At 52.6% G+C, this 15,950-nt stretch overlaps 1 protein-coding gene across 3 annotated transcripts in view; it reads right to left on the bottom strand.

Moving 5' to 3' along the window:
• Positions 1–15,386, bottom strand: part of LOC144770594 (DNA-directed RNA polymerases I, II, and III subunit RPABC5-like) — a 77,734-nt gene extending 62,348 nt beyond the window's left edge. The window contains exon 1 of one of the 3 annotated variants that reach the window (XM_078655256.1): positions 15,264–15,386. The gene's annotated coding sequence lies outside the window, so the exon portion shown is untranslated. Of the gene's footprint in view, positions 1–14,798; positions 14,997–15,144 lie in introns of those variants that run through there. The other 2 variants (XM_078655251.1, XM_078655252.1) reach the window with 2 other exon arrangements.
• Between the last annotated feature and the right edge of the window lie 564 nt (positions 15,387–15,950).

Below are 15,950 nucleotides of genomic sequence, written 5' to 3'. Positions count from 1 at the left end.
AGTGAACATGATCTTTTTACCATGTGTCACTGAAGTGAGGCCTACAGGCTCACTCCCCTTTTTAAAAGTCAAGCTGTTGTGTGTTTAACTCACCCCTGGCCTACATCGGGTAGATATGGAACGGCGTGCGTCATGGAAACATGTGCTGGGTGCATGTGTGCTCGCAAGAAGTACACTACACAAGGGGTGAAGTGTGGTACAGTGCGCACATGGTAAGTGTGTGAATGCTGGCAGTGTGTGTTTTTTAAATAACACATTCTGGTACAATACAGAAAGGCTGTAGTACTGAACAGTGTGTGTAGACTGAATGTGTGTACGGCATGTACTTATGCTTGTAGTGGCATACTTCATGAGAATAACAGTGCTGTGCACGAAGTGTGCTGTGGACGTAAACTGAGTGCAAGTGCGGTTGCACTGGTACGTTTCATGGATGACCTTGGGTTCCATTTGAGAAGCCCAGGCCTGCCTGGTGGATAACATGAGTAGAGTAATCCCCCCAGACTGATTAGTGTATTGCTGCATTCCTATAAGCTGGGAGGGCATGGCCTGAAGGACAGGAGATACACCCTATCTGTGCATTTAAAATGTTTTTTTGATTCAATTATAGATCACAAGGAAGAGACGAGGGCACATCTTGTGCAAGGAGATGGGGCTGATAAGGAAATCATACAGGGTAGTGCTGGGAGCCCAGGATTAACCTCTTGGTGCACATATCACTGTGGCTGACATCCAGGTGTGAACTCTGGTCACTTCCATGAATCTTGTTGTGGGTAATCAGCTTCAGAGCCCTACTTGCTGCGACAGACATCCTTCAGAAGTAAGGGGAAGAATGTCCATTTCAAATAAGCAGAACCCCAACATAAAACTTCAAAGATTCAAACACTAAATTACGTTGTGCCTGGAAAAGGACTACAAGAGTAGGGAGTTGGGGAGTTGAGACTCCAATCTCCTCTACGGCCAAGCAGCCAGATGGGCTGTGTGAGATGGGGAAGTGCCGCAATACTTCTGCCTGTGACCAGGACTGGGGGCCCAGGGCTGCTAGTCTCCCCGCTGGACATTGATTTATTGTTTACGTTGCTTGCACGTTGAGTTATGAGTCGTGTTCACTGATTTGTATCTGTGCTACCACCGCCCCCTCCGAAGAAGCCTTGAGTGCTTGTACGATGCTACCTAAGTGTGCTCCCAACCCCCATTCTGTTTAAAAGGCTTCCTTGAGCCAGCAAGCTGACGTGCTTTGGAGATGCACCTGTGTGCCTGTGAGTGGTACTGTGGTACTGTGACCTGGAAGGAAATTGACAGCCTTTCCAGCAACCCCAGATGATTTTTCTTTGCTCTCTAAAACTGCTGCTATCTACTGATGAAGGGCTCAACTCAGAAACACGTGTCTAGAGATATACAGAAATGTCTGCACCAACTTTGGTGAAAAACTCCAGCTAATTTTGAAGTTAGTTTGAACTGTGTACTGCATTTACCAGGATGCAAAGGGGCAAACTGTGCTGGCACTGTGAGGCAGTGTGCTTCCAACCCCCATTCTGTTTAAAGGCTCCCTAGAGCCAGCAAGCTGACAACCTTTGGAGATGCACCTGTGTGCCTGTGAGTGGTACTGTGACCTGGGATGAACTTGGCTGTGAGGCAGTGTGCTCCCAACCCCCATGCTACCTAACTGAGAGTCGGGTGCATAAGGGGTGCTTCACCCAGTTGAGCAGGATCCATAGTAGGACGTGCCCCGGGACATCGGGATTAAAGGCCTCAGCCCACCACAGGGGGGACCAGTAACTCCTGCTTTCCACGTGATCCACTGAAAGGCGTTCTGACACCACAAAATATAGGTATAACATCGACAGCAGCAGCGCAACCACCCTAATACAAAAAATAAGTAAGGAACAGGTAGAAGTAGCAGAAGGAACACCACACGATTTTCACACATAAATGACAGGTACAATATAGGTAGCTAACACACTAAAGAAGGAGTGAGATGAGTTCAAGGACTGTTGTAGGCTCTCTGTTAACAGACATAAACATGCATAAACATATAAGACATGCCAAACTACTGGAAGAAAAAGCAGAAACTCTTATGGAATTACATACATTTATGTAATCATATAGTATAATGAACCCTGACCTACCTAGTGTGGCGTACCTCACCAGTGGGTTCCACATCTAGCACTGGGAAGCATCTGGGATCCTACTGTCCACTGGCCCTGCAGGCTCCAGCTATGGGTTGCCTAGCTAGGGTGGGGTTAAGTCACTTAATGTCTACATTTATTCTCTCCCTTTCTTAAACTGAGACCTATATTTATATACTGCTGCTCAATGATTTCCGCAGGCTCTTGCCTCCGGACTATGGGTATCCCAGATGAAATATTGTGAAAGGGTCTGTGGTTCACAGGGTATGTTATTCTAGTGCTTTCTATATACCCTCTGATTGTGCGAAAGATGGACCAGTGGACATGCCCCTTCTTCATACAACTCATACACCTGGGGCCTCTTTGCGCACCCCCGGGGGCACTTTGGTATTACAGAAGGGACAGCAGACGCTTGTGTGTCCCCTTCTGTAACACCGATAGCGCTGGCACACATAAAGCGCCATCACTATGATCATAAAACGCGCTGAATATGTGATACAGCACCTGGGCAGAACCAGTGAAGCTCCCCACTTTAGAGGGCAGAGTACAGCTACAGCAGGGACAACACAAGCCTCCCTATAAGTACAAGTCCTGTGCACACGTTTCAAAATTCTTGGTTCTTCTGTCAGAACCAGATAAGTTGGACAAAGTTCAAGTAAATGAGGTCGAGATCCAGCGACGTTAAATGTAAGTTTATAGTTCAATCTTGATCAGTACATACGAAAATACAACTAGGCGACACGTGTTTCGTCACATCGTGTGAAGGATATGACTCTTCAGGGCTGTTGGATTCTTCAGGTTAGAGTAACGACGCGCAGGTCCGGTGAGTATCAAAACCTAGCTGTGTAGCAAGCAGAGGCGGAACAAATCTGTCTTGTAAAGTATACCTCTGTAGAGCAGTAGTTGCCAGTAAGCGAAAACCTCAAGACGGGTGTGTCCAAAAGGTGGTCCACGGTAAAATTCTGACTTGTAGATCGAGGCACGGCTATGTGCAAATGGCGGTAGCGTCCTGATCCAGGCCTCCCTATCACAGCACAGGGAGAAGTTTGGTTTTCTCACGGGCCAGGTATAGCATGGCAGTAGCAAAGCAGGCCTCCCTGCCCCACAGAAGGCAGGACGTGTAGTCAATCAGATCCGGCACCGCAGACTAGCACAAACTTTCACGACTCCCAGAACGTGCATAGTTAAGGCAGGAGTGAGTTGTCGATTACAGATAGATCTCTGGATCGGGCGCTGAAGTCACTGAGAGGAGAGTGTAGGTGGATGAATGAGTGACCGTGCGAGCTCTGGATCGAGTGCTGAAGTCACTGAGAGGAGAGTGTAGGTGGATGAATGATTGACCGTGCGAGCTCTGGAGCGGGAGCTGAAGTCACTGAGAGGTGTGCATAGGTGGATGAGTGAGTGACAGTGCGAGCTCTGGAGCAGGAGCTGAAGTCACTGAGAGGAGTGAATAGGTGGAGACGTGAGTGACCGTGCGAGCTCTGGAGCAGGAGCTGAAGTCACTGAGAGGAGTGCATAGGTGGATGAGCGAGTGACCGTGCGAGCTCTGGAGTGGGAGCTGAAGTCATTGAGGAGAGTGTAGGTGGGTGAGTGAGTGACCGTTCGAGCTCTGGTGCGGGAGCTGAAGTCACTGAGGGGAGTGAATAGGTGGATGAGTGAGGGACCGTGCGAGCTCTGGAGCGGGAGCTGAAGTCACTGAGAGGAGTGCATGGTGGATGAGCGAGTGACCGTGCGAGCTCTGGAGTGGGAGCTAAAGTCATTGAGGAGAGTGTAGGTGGGTGACTGAGTGACCGTGCGAGCTCTGGAGCGGGAGCTGAAGTCACTGAGGGGAGTGCATAGGTGGATGAGCGAGTGACCGTGCGAGCTCTGGAGTGGGAGCTGTAGTCATTGAGGAGAGAGTAGGTGGGTGAGTGAGTGACCGTGCGAGCTCTGGAGCGGGAGCTGAAGTCACTGAGGGGAGTGAATAGGTGGATGAGTTAGGGACCATGCGAGCTCTGGAGCTTGAGCTGTAGTCACTGAGAGGTGTGCATAGGTGGATGAGTGAGTGGCTGTGCGAGCTCTGGAGCTTGAGCTGATGTCACTGAGAGGAGTGAATAGGTGGATGAGTGAGGGACCATGCGAGCTCTGGAGCTTGAGCTGTAGTCCCTGAGAGGTGTGCATAGGTGGATGAGCGAGTCACCGTGCGAGCTCTGGAGTGTGGGCTGAAGTCACTGAGAGGAGTGAATAGGTGGATGAGTGAGTGACCATGCGAGCTCTGGAGCGGGAGCTGAAGTCACTGAGGGGAGTGAATAGGTGGATGAGTGAGTGACCATGCGAGCTCTGGAGCGGGAGCTAAAGTAACTGAGGGGAGTGAATAGGTGGATGAGTGAGAGGCCATGCGAGCTCTGGAGCGGGAGCTGAAGTAACTGAGGGGAGTGAATAGGTGGATGAGTGAGGGACCATGTGAGCTCTGGAGTGGGAGCTGAAGTCATTGAGGAGAGTGTAGGTGGGTGAGTGAGTGACCGTGCGAGCTCTGGGGCTGAAGTCACTGAGGGGAGTGAATAGGTGGATGAGTGAGGGACCGTTCGAGCTCTGGAGCGGGAGCTGAAGTCACTGAGAGGAGTGCATAGGTGGATGAGCGAGTGACCGTGCGAGCTCAGGAGTGGGAGCAGAAGTCATTGAGGAGAGTGTAGGTGGGTGACTGAGTGACCGTGCGAGCTCTGGAGCGGGAGCTGAAGTCACTGAGGGGAGTGCATAGGTGGATGAGCGAGTGACCATGCATGCTCTGGAGTGGGAGCTGAAGTCATTGAGGAGAGTGTAGGTGGGTGACTGAGTGACCGTGCGAGCTCTGGAGCGGGAGCTGAAGTCACTGAGGGGAGTGCATAGGTGGATGAGCGAGTGACCTTGCAAGCTCTGGAGTGGGAGCTGAAGTCATTGAGGAGAGTGTAGGTGGGTGAGTGAGTGACCGTGCGAGCTCTGGAGCGGGAGCTGAAGTCACTGAGGGGAGTGAATAGGTGGATGAGTGAGGGACCATGCGAGCTCTGGAGCTTGAGCTGTAGTCACTGAGAGGTGTGCATAGGTGGATGAGTGAGTGACAATGCGAGCTCTGGAGCTTGAGCTGATGTCACTGAGAGGAGTGAATAGGTGGATGAGTGAGGGACCATGCGAGCTCTGGAGCTTAAGCTGTAGTTACTGAGAGGTGTGCATAGGTGGATGAGCGAGTCACCGTGCGAGCTCTGGAGTGTGGGCTGAAGTCACTGAGAGGAGTGAATAGGTGGATGAGTGAGGGACCATGCGAGCTCTGGAGCGGGAGCTGAAGTAACTGAGGGGAGTGAATAGGTGGATGAGTGAGGGACCATGTGAGCTCTGGAGTGGGAGCTGAAGTCATTGGGGAGAGTGTAGGTGGGTGAGTGAGTGACCGTGCGAGCTCTGGAGCTGAAGTCACTGAGGGGAGTGAATAGGTGGATGAGTGAGGGACCGTGCGAGCTCTGGAGCTTAAGCTGTAGTTACTGAGAGGTGTGCATAGGTGGATGAGCGAGTCACCGTGCGAGCTGAAGTCACTCAGAGGAGTGAATAGGTGGATGAGTGAGTGACCCTGCGAGCTCTGGAGCGGGAGCTGAAGTAAGTGAGGGGAGTGAATAGGTGGATGAGTGAGGGACCATGAGAGCTCTGGAGCGGGAGCTGAAGTAACTGAGGGGAGTGAATAGGGGAGTGAATAGGTGGATGAGTGAGGGACCATGTGAGCGCTGGAGTGGGAGCTGAAGTCATTGAGGAGAGTGTAGGTGGGTGAGTGAGTGACCGTGCGAGCTCTGGAGCTGAAGTCACTGAGGGGAGTGAATAGGTGGATGAGTGAGGGACCGTGCGAGCTCTGGAGCTTAAGCTGTAGTTACTGAGAGGTGTGCATAGGTGGATGAGCGAGTCACCGTGTGAGCTCTGGAGTGTGGGCTGAAGTCACTGAGAGGAGTGAATAGGTGGATGAGTGAGTGACCCTGCGAGCTCTAGAGCGGGAGCTGAAGTAACTGAGGGGAGTGAATAGGTGGATGAGTGAGGGACCATGCGAGCTCTGGAGCGGGAGCTGAAGTAACTGAGGGGAGTGAATAGGTGGATGAGTTTGGGACCATGTGAGCTCTGGAGTGGGAGCTGAAGTCATTGAGGAGAGTGTAGGTGGGTGAGTGAGTGACCGTGCGAGCTCTGGAGCTGAAGTCACTGAGGGGAGTGAATAGGTGGATGAGTAAGGGACCATGCGAGCTCTGGAGCTTAAGCTGTAGTTACTGAGAGGTGTGCATAGGTGGATCAGCGAGTGACCGTGCGAGCTCAGGAGGGGGAGCAGAAGTCATTGAGGAGAGTGTAGGTGGGTGAGTGAGTGACCGTGCGAGCTCTGGAGCGGGAGCTGAAGTCACTGAGGGGAGTGAATAGGTGGATGAGTGAGGGACCATGCGAGCTCTGGAGCTTGAGCTGTAGTCACTGAGAGGTGTGCATAGGTGGATGAGTGAGTGACCGTGCGAGCTCTGGAGCTTGAGCTGATGTCACTGAGAGGAGTGAATAGGTGGATGAGTGAGTGACAATGCGAGCTCTGGAGCTTGAGCTGATGTCACTGAGAGGAGTGAATAGGTGTATGAGTGAGGGACCATGCGAGCTCTGGAGCTTAAACTGTAGTTACTGAGAGGTGTGCATAGGTGGATGAGCGAGTCACCGTGCGAGCTCTGGAGTGTGGGCTGAAGTCACTGAGAGGAGTGAATAGGTGGATGAGTGAGTGACCCTGCGAGCTCTGGAGCGGGAGCTGAAGTCACTGAGGGGAGTGAATAGGTGGATGAGTGAGGGACCATGCGAGCTCTGGAGCGGGAGCTGAAGTAACTGAGGGGAGTGAATAGGTGGATGAGTGAGGGACCATGTGAGCTCTGGAGTGGGAGCTGAAGTCATTGAGGAGAGTGTAGGTGGGTGAGTGAGTGACCGTGCGAGCTCTGGAGATGAAGTCATTGAGGAGAGTGTAGGTGGGTGACTGAGTGACCGTGCGAGCTCTGGAGCGGGAGCTGAAGTCACTGAGGGGAGTGCATAGGTGGATGAGCGAGAGACCATGCATGCTCTGGAGTGGGAGCTGAAGTCATTGAGGAGAGTGTAGGTGGGTGACTGAGTGACCGTGCGAGCTCTGGAGCGGGAGCTGAAGTCACTGAGGGGAGTGCATAGGTGGATGAGCGAGTGACAGTGCAAGCTCTGGAGTGGGAGCTGAAGTCATTGAGGAGAGTGTAGGTGGGTGAGTGAGTGACCGTGCGAGCTCTGGAGCGGGAGCTGAAGTCACTGAGGGGAGTGAATAGGTGGATGAGTGAGGGACCATGCGAGCTCTGGAGCTTGAGCTGTAGTCACTGAGAGGTGTGCATAGGTGGATGAGTGAGTGACCGTGCGAGCTCTGGAGCTTGAGCTGATGTCACTGAGAGGAGTGAATAGGTGGGTGAGGGAGTGACAATGCGAGCTCTGGAGCTTGAGCTGATGTCACTGAGAGGAGTGAATAGGTGGATGAGTGAGGGACCATGCGAGCTCTGGAGCTTAAGCTGTAGTTACTGAGAGGTGTGCATAGGTGGATGAGCGAGTCACCGTGCGAGCTCTGGAGTGTGGGCTGAAGTCACTGAGAGGAGTGAATAGGTGGATGAGTGAGTGACCCTGCGAGCTCTGGAGCGGGAGCTGAAGTCACTGAGGGGAGTGAATAGGTGGATGAGTGAGGGACCATGCGAGCTCTGGAGCGGGAGCTGAAGTAACTGAGGGGAGTGAATAGGTGGATGAGTGAGGGACCATGTGAGCTCTGGAGTGGGAGCTGAAGTCATTGAGGAGAGTGTAGGTGGGTGAGTGAGTGACCGTGCGAGCTCTGGAGCTGAAGTCACTGAGGGGAGTGAATAGGTGGATGAGTGAGGGACCGTGCGAGCTCTGGAGCTTAAGCTGTAGTTACTGAGAGGTGTGCATAGGTGGATGAGCGAGTCACCGTGCGAGCTGAAGTCACTCAGAGGAGTGAATAGGTGGATGAGTGAGTGACCCTGCGAGCTCTGGAGCGGGAGCTGAAGTAAGTGAGGGGAGTGAATAGGTGGATGAGTGAGGGACCATGAGAGCTCTGGGGCGGGAGCTGAAGTAACTGAGGGGAGTGAATAGGGGAGTGAATAGGTGGATGAGTGAGGGACCATGTGAGCTCTGGAGTGGGAGCTGAAGTCATTGAGGAGAGTGTAGGTGGGTGAGTGAGTGACCGTGCGAGCTCTGGAGCTGAAGTCACTGAGGGGAGTGAATAGGTGGATGAGTGAGGGACCGTGCGAGCTCTGGAGCTTAAGCTGTAGTTACTGAGAGGTGTGCATAGGTGGATGAGCGAGTCACCGTGTGAGCTCTGGAGTGTGGGCTGAAGTCACTGAGAGGAGTGAATAGGTGGATGAGTGAGTGACCCTGCGAGCTCTAGAGCGGGAGCTGAAGTAACTGAGGGGAGTGAATAGGTGGATGAGTGAGGGACCATGCGAGCTCTGGAGCGGGAGCTGAAGTAACTGAGGGGAGTGAATAGGTGGATAAGTTTGGGACCATGTGAGCTCTGGAGTGGGAGCTGAAGTCATTGAGGAGAGTGTAGGTGGGTGAGTGAGTGACCGTGCGAGCTCTGGAGCTGAAGTCACTGAGGGGAGTGAATAGGTGGATGAGTAAGGGACCATGCGAGCTCTGGAGCTTAAGCTGTAGTTACTGAGAGGTGTGCATAGGTGGATGAGCGAGTGACCGTGCGAGCTCAGGAGGGGGAGCAGAAGTCATTGAGGAGAGTGTAGGTGGGTGACTGAGTGACCGTGCGAGCTCTGGAGCGGGAGCTGAAGTCACTGAGGGGAGTGCATAGGTGGATGAGCGAGTGACCGTGCAAGCTCTGGAGTGGGAGCTGAAGTCATTGAGGAGAGTGTAGGTGGGTGAGTGAGTGACCGTGCGAGCTCTGGAGCGGGAGCTGAAGTCATTGAGGGGAGTGAATAGGTGGATGAGTGAGGGACCATGCGAGCTCTGGAGCTTGAGCTGTAGTCACTGAGAGGTGTGCATAGGTGGATGAGTGAGTGACCGTGCGAGCTCTGGAGCTTGAGCTGATGTCACTGAGAGGAGTGAATAGGTGGATGAGTGAGTGACAATGCGAGCTCTGGAGCTTGAGCTGATGTCACTGAGAGGAGTGAATAGGTGTATGAGTGAGGGACCATGCGAGCTCTGGAGCTTAAGCTGTAGTTACTGAGAGGTGTGCATAGGTGGATGAGCGAGTCACCGTGCGAGCTCTGGAGTGTGGGCTGAAGTCACTGAGAGGAGTGAATAGGTGGATGAGTGAGTGACCCTGCGAGCTCTGGAGCGGGAGCTGAAGTAACTGAGGGGAGTGAATAGGTGGATGAGTGAGGGACCATGTGAGCTCTGGAGTGGGAGCTGAAGTCATTGAGGAGAGTGTAGGTGGGTGAGTGAGTGACCGTGCGAGCTCTGGAGCTGAAGTCATTGAGGGGAGTGAATAGGTGGATGAGTGAGGGACCGTGCGAGCTCTGGAGCTGAAGCTGTAGTTACTGAGAGGTGTGCAAAGGTGGATGAGCGAGTCACCGTGCGAGCTCTGGAGTGTGGGCTGAAGTCACTGAGAGGAGTGAATAGGTGGATGAGTGAGTGACCCTGCGAGCTCTGGAGCGGGAGCTGAAGTCACTGAGGGGAGTGAATAGGTGGATGAGTGAGGGACCATGCGAGCTCTGGAGCGGGAGCTGAAGTAACTGAGGGGAGTGAATAGGGGAGTGAATAGGTGGATGAGTGAGGGACCATGTGAGCTCTGGAGTGGGAGCTGAAGTCATTGAGGAGAGTGTAGGTGGGTGAGTGAGTGACCGTGTGAGCTCTGGAGCTGAAGTCACTGAGGGGAGTGAATAGGTGGATGAGTGAGGGACCGTGCGAGCTCTGGAGCTTAGGCTGTAGTTACTGAGAGGTGTGCATAGGTGGATGAGCGAGTCACCGTGCGAGCTCTGGAGTGTGGGCTGAAGTCACTGAGAGGAGTGAATAGGTGGATGAGTGAGTGACCCTGCGAGCTCTAGAGCGGGAGCTGAAGTAACTGAGGGGAGTGAATAGGTGGATGAGTGAGGGACCATGCGAGCTCTGGAGCGGGAGCTGAAGTAACTGAGGGGAGTGAATAGGTGGATGAGTGAGGGACCATCTGAGCTCTGGAGTGGGAGCTGAAGTCATTGAGGAGAGTGTGGGTGAGTGAGTGACCGTGCGAGCTCTGGAGCTGAAGTCACTGAGGGGAGTGAATAGGTGGATGAGTAAGGGACCGTGCAAGCTCTGGAGCTTAAGCTGTAGTTACTGAGAGGTGTGCATAGGTAGATGAGCGAGTCACCGTGCGAGCTCTGGAGTGTGGGCTGAAGTCACTGAGAGGAGTGAATAGGTGGATGAGTGAGTGACCCTGCGAGCTCTGGAGCGGGAGCTGAAGTAACTGAGGGGAGTGAATAGGTGGATGAGTGAGGGACCATGCGAGCTCTGGAGCGGGAGCTGAAGTAACTGAGGGGAGTGAATAGGTGGATGAGTGAGGGACCATGTGAGCTCTGGAGTGGGAGCTGAAGTGAATAGGTGGATGAGTGAGTGACCCTGCGAGCTCTGGAGCGGGAGCTGAAGTCACTGAGGGGAGTGAATAGGTGGATGAGTGAGTGGCCATGCGAGCTCTGGAGCGGGAGCTGAAGTAACTGAGGGGAGTGAATAGGTGGATGAGTGAGGGACCATGCGAACTCTGGAGCGGGAGCTGAAGTAACTGAGGGGAGTGAATAGGTGGATGAGTGAGGGACCATGCGAGCTCTGGAGCTTGAGCTGTAGTCACCGAGAGGTGTGCATAGGTGGATGAGTGAGGGACCATGCGAGCTCTGGAGCTTGAGCTGTAGTCACCGAGAGGGGTGCGTAGGTGGATGAGTGAGTAACCATGCGAGCTCTGATACCATCATCACTTTGGTTATATTCCACGTTAGCATCCTCAAAGTGCTGCTGCTGTCGCTCTGAGGCCTGCTGTTTGTCTTCTTGGGTTTTCCATGTAGTAAAGTTGCTGCTACCTAGCAGGACACTGTTCTTTGCAACAGCCTAAGTAAATGTGCGCTACATACATGGGCACACAGGTGCCAATCCCTCCGAAAGGGTTAGAATGTGACACCCCAGGTGCCGTGCTATCCAAACCAAGGCGCTGCACCTGTTCAAAATGAAGAGGGCCGACAGCATTATGTCACCAAGAGAAGAGAGTGTGGAAGCGATTAGCAGCCAGCCTATGTCACGTTATTTTGTTTACTCTGCTTGGCTGTGAGAAAATACTTACAGGAGAGGATGCTGGGGGTCATCGGATCCTCCGAGCTACATATAAGGTTGGTTGTTTACAGTGCTTTAAATGGGCCGGTACTCTCTGGTACGGAGTACCGGCACTTTTTGGGTTTCGCCTGCCGAAAGGCTGCGCTCTGCGCAGCCTTTCAGCGCAGGTGAAATCCTATGTCGACACTAAGCACTTCGGGAACGTCCCCCGGCTCTCATTGGCTAGCTCCATAAATGGAGGCTAGCCATTGGGTGCCGGATCTGTCCGTCAAGGCCGGACCAGATTCGGGGGCGTTCCCGAGATTTTTTCCCTGGGCGGAGTTACGTTTTTTCCCGTTCCCTCCCCTTTCCCGCCGTCCGTGTCCTCTCCCGCCCCCCTCCCACCGTCCGTGTCCTCTCCCGCCCCCCTCCCACCGTCCGTGTCCTCTCCCGCCCCCCTCCCACCGTCCGTGTCCTCTCCCGCCCCCCTCCCGTCGTCCGTGTCCTCTCCCGCACCCCTCCCACCGTCCGTGTTCTCTCCCACCCCCCTCCCGTCGTCCGTGTTCTCTCCCGCCCCCCTCCCGCTTGTTTCCTCCTCTCCCCTCTAGACAGGTCCTCGCCGAAGCCACCGAGCTGGGAGATTCAAACTTGTGCCGCCCCGTGCCCCCTCGCCGCCTGGGCACCATGTTGCCCGGACAGTTGCTGCCGGTGAAAGTGTGGTGGGGGGCTGCTGCTGGCTTGTGAGGCTGCCGGCGGGGCTTGGCAGCTCTCGCCGCCTCTCGTTGCTGTGGGAGCCGGTGCCTCTGCGCTGAGCCGGGAATGGAGCTGGGAGCCCGGGCTGCCTGCTTTTGGGAGCTGTAGCGGACTCCGTGGACTGGGGGTGTGTTCAGCAGCCATGTCCAGGGAGCTGACTCGGCGTGTTTTCTCTCACTTGCTCCGGCCAGAGGTAAGCTTTCCGGGATTCCTGCGCTACTTCTGCAAACAAGACGTGCCACTGTGTTGTTCTAGATCCAGATATTAAGGATTTTTATGTGGGGAAATGGAAATAATATGGGAATGTCGCACAGTGCATAGCTTTTGAAGTTCAGCAGAATTATTCATCTTCTCGGACTAACACCTCGCTGACCTCATGTAACACAGCCCCTTATCTGGGTGTGCGTCACCCCTCCGTGCAATGCTACCATTAAACATGAGATTATCACACATATGCTATTATCTTCACTGCCCAGAACTCCATATTTTTATACATTTATTGACCTGCCTGAAAATAATATTCTGAGATTGTGCTTGGCATGTGCCTCTGAAGAGCCTAAAATTGTTCAGTGAGTTTAAGCGCTAGCTGTTGACACCTGTCGTGATCTGCATGTCGCGACTTCTAGTCGGCGATGCCGGTACACCCCTCCATCCTCAAGTTCAGCAACTAGGGATCACTACCCACGTAGACTCAAAGCAAACCCAACACCCGTCCAACCACACACACACGCGGTGTATGTACCATGCTGTCCGTGTGGATACGCGCTTCAGCGCCCCTTATAGGGGTAGTAAGCACTATACAGATGTTACAGCGCAATAACATCAGAGGAACACCTGCCACTTATTTACCACGGTTCGAAACTGCTCAACCGCGAGATGAAGTAATGTGTAAACCAGGTTATGATTGTTATTAGCGTGTCACGCGGCATGGTGTGTGTTCTGTCAGAGTCTCGTTTACATTTCACTGACGAGAACAACCTGCGCCGGAGATGAATCAATAGTGTCAGGTTATGTGAGCTCGACCCCATGTGGCAGTGAGATTCTAACTTTCTTCTGCCATTGGTTCGTGCCCGCACTTTTTTTGCCAGGCAGCGCGGCGTGGCACACGCGGATTGCCACTCGGTCCTATTTTAAAAAAGATTACCTGGCTACGGTTGCTGCTGGGGACGGTTATTAACGGTTTCCACAGAGACGGTTTGAGTTGGTCAGGGTTTAGGTTGTATCTGCAGAATTCTGTTGAAATGAATGAGTCTTGCTTTGGTTAGAGAATGTTGTGTTGGATTTAGTTAAATTAGATGGTATTCAATTGGTTTGGGTTGGGCTAGGTTGAAATGGAGTGGTTGAATTTGATTGGATTGTTTTCTACCAGGTTTTCAAAACAGTAATCCTTTCCACTATTGTGTATGAAAGTAAATAAGTGGGAGTCACAGCAGCAGTTTGTATTGCTTGTTGTCGTGGGTGCACCTTAAATATCAAAGGATAGAATATCCGACTTACGGGACATTAAATCATTGGTTTTGTTTTACTGTATAAGCAAAGGTCATGTGACCTTTTTCACCACATGGCTGATGCATCAGGAGGTCGGACTGCAGGGAGAGCTGCATGAAGTGGCTTTATGACATCACCACATGGGGGCGGGGGGAGGGGTGAGGGGTGTTGTAATGTCAACATTTCAACCACTAGTAGAAGGAATGATTCTAACTGTGACTTGAAAGCTACATGTTTCAAAAAGCTAAAAATCGAAAAAGAAGCATTTAAATTGAAATGTATAGTCAGTCCATTACACTTCCATGTGTGGCGTATTCGAATTTTATGCTCATGTACATTGAGTACTGAAGGCATCGCCAGGCCTTGTTTTTATGTCCTATAAAACGCTTAGTGTGTGGCAAAAATCTCTTCCCTTCTGCCTGGCTCCTGTATTTTTGCAAGCACATCAATTTCAGCCACATGCGTTTACAATGCAACGGTTTCGCCTTTGGAAAAGTTTGAGCTATTGGCATTGTAAATGACAACATTTGTATTTATGTGTTGGTTTTGAAAACAGATAAATAAATGGCATTGTCATTTACATTGCAAATAGCTTTAACATTTCCAAAGGCGAAACCGTTGCATTGTAAATGCTTGTTTTATTTTGAGAGAGAGGGTGCCGGCACTTCTCAAGAGAAATGCAATACCTTTAATAGGAGAGTACCGACACTTCTCAGAAACAAGCAGAGTACCTGCACTTCTATTTTTCCATTTCAAGCACTGGTTGTTTACCAGCAAACTGGGCAGACGCCTGAGAAAGCCGACCCACATTTATCGTTTGGGTGCACTTCCCAGCAGTCCCGGCTTCTTCCTCTCTGGGCGCAGAAACATGTGAGCTTCTCTCTTTTTTAATTTCCCCCAGTGCCAGCGTCTTATCTTCGTCCCCAGTGGCACAGAGCCTCACTAGCGAGAACACGCCACCCTGCCTGTGCCTGCCAGTATTTACTTTTCACTCTGGCCTTCTTCATACTGCTCACTATTGCGAGCTCCTCACACTGCCAACGTCTCACATTTCCCACCAGTGCGAGCTTCTCACACTCTCCTCTGTTCACCAGTACCACTCAAAAACAAGAGCAACGTTTCAGTGCCCATCCTACACTTGGCCTCTCCGCTGAAGGTGCGATTCTGTGTGAACTGTAATTTGCTTACCTCGGTTGAAGTCTGTATAAGCACACTTGGCTGTTTTGCTGTGAACGGGACAGGCCCGATGACTTCGAAAGGGTCCCTGGAGCGCCCACCCGTCCTCTAGGCTCTTTCTCTAGAGCAGGAGTCGCGCTGGATGGCACGCACCGGCTCTACGCGCGGTCTCAGTGGCCCTCTCTCCGAATGCGACAGCTGTCACAAGGCCCGGGTTATTTTTAGCTCCGGTGCGCCTGCTGTAAACATTTCTGCTGGGCACAAGCCCGCTGGGTGCGACGGTGGACTGCGGCCGCCGTGGAGCACAGGAAGAGCCTACGCGGGACCGGGCGTGTGTCTGCAGGAGAGGGAAACGTACCTGTTTGATGCACGGGGTCTCTGCTCGGGGGCCTGGCGTGGACAGCCTGGAAGTGAACGCGCTGACGCAGCTGTGCCAGCGACGGTGCCAGTGTGTGTCTGCAGGAGAGGGAAACGTACCTGTTTGATGCACAAGGGTCTCAACTCGGGGGCCTGGCGTGGACAGCCTGGAAGTGAACGCGCTGACGCAGCTGTGCCAGCGACGGTGCCAGCCGTTGTTTGTTTGTGCGGTTTTCAGACTAGGCACTTGGGGGCAGAGCGCCAAACCCCTCCCTGCTGGGGATCCGCTGACTCACCCGGATCCAGCTTCCTGATACCTTCCGCGATCACAGGGCGGCTGGGATCGGCCAGAGACAAGACAGACGTTTCCTAGTCAGTCAGTGCCACTGCATCACTTTCACTTACTGCAGTACGACATACGTGTAATTTCACTCTGAACAATAAGCAGTGAAGGAACTGGAAACACTCTTTACTCTGAGAGTATATGGCCAGGGCCAATGGAATTATGCGCTCGAGAGGGCCACATTATGTTGCAGAGTTGAGTAAATTATGCGGCAAGAAAAGCCGAAATATACGGCACATTTTGGCCTGGGATAGTAGAACTTCGTTATTTTGACATTTTAAAACTTGTTAGCATTGTCTGGGCATTTGTTGTACCTCATAAGTACCAGTTTAACTCCCAAAATATAACAATAAGCTAGAGAAAGTTGACCAGTCAACCTTTGAAAAGGGCCTTCCATTGCGCAGCCACATGCGTCACTGTGTTCTTAGTAACTTTTGAGCTGTTTAAGCTAGAATTATTTTTTT

Source organism: Lissotriton helveticus, chromosome 7, assembly GCF_964261635.1.
Source record: "Lissotriton helveticus chromosome 7, aLisHel1.1, whole genome shotgun sequence".
Taxonomy (NCBI): Eukaryota; Metazoa; Chordata; class Amphibia; order Caudata; family Salamandridae; genus Lissotriton; species Lissotriton helveticus.
This window is presented reverse-complemented; position numbering and strand designations above follow the sequence as displayed.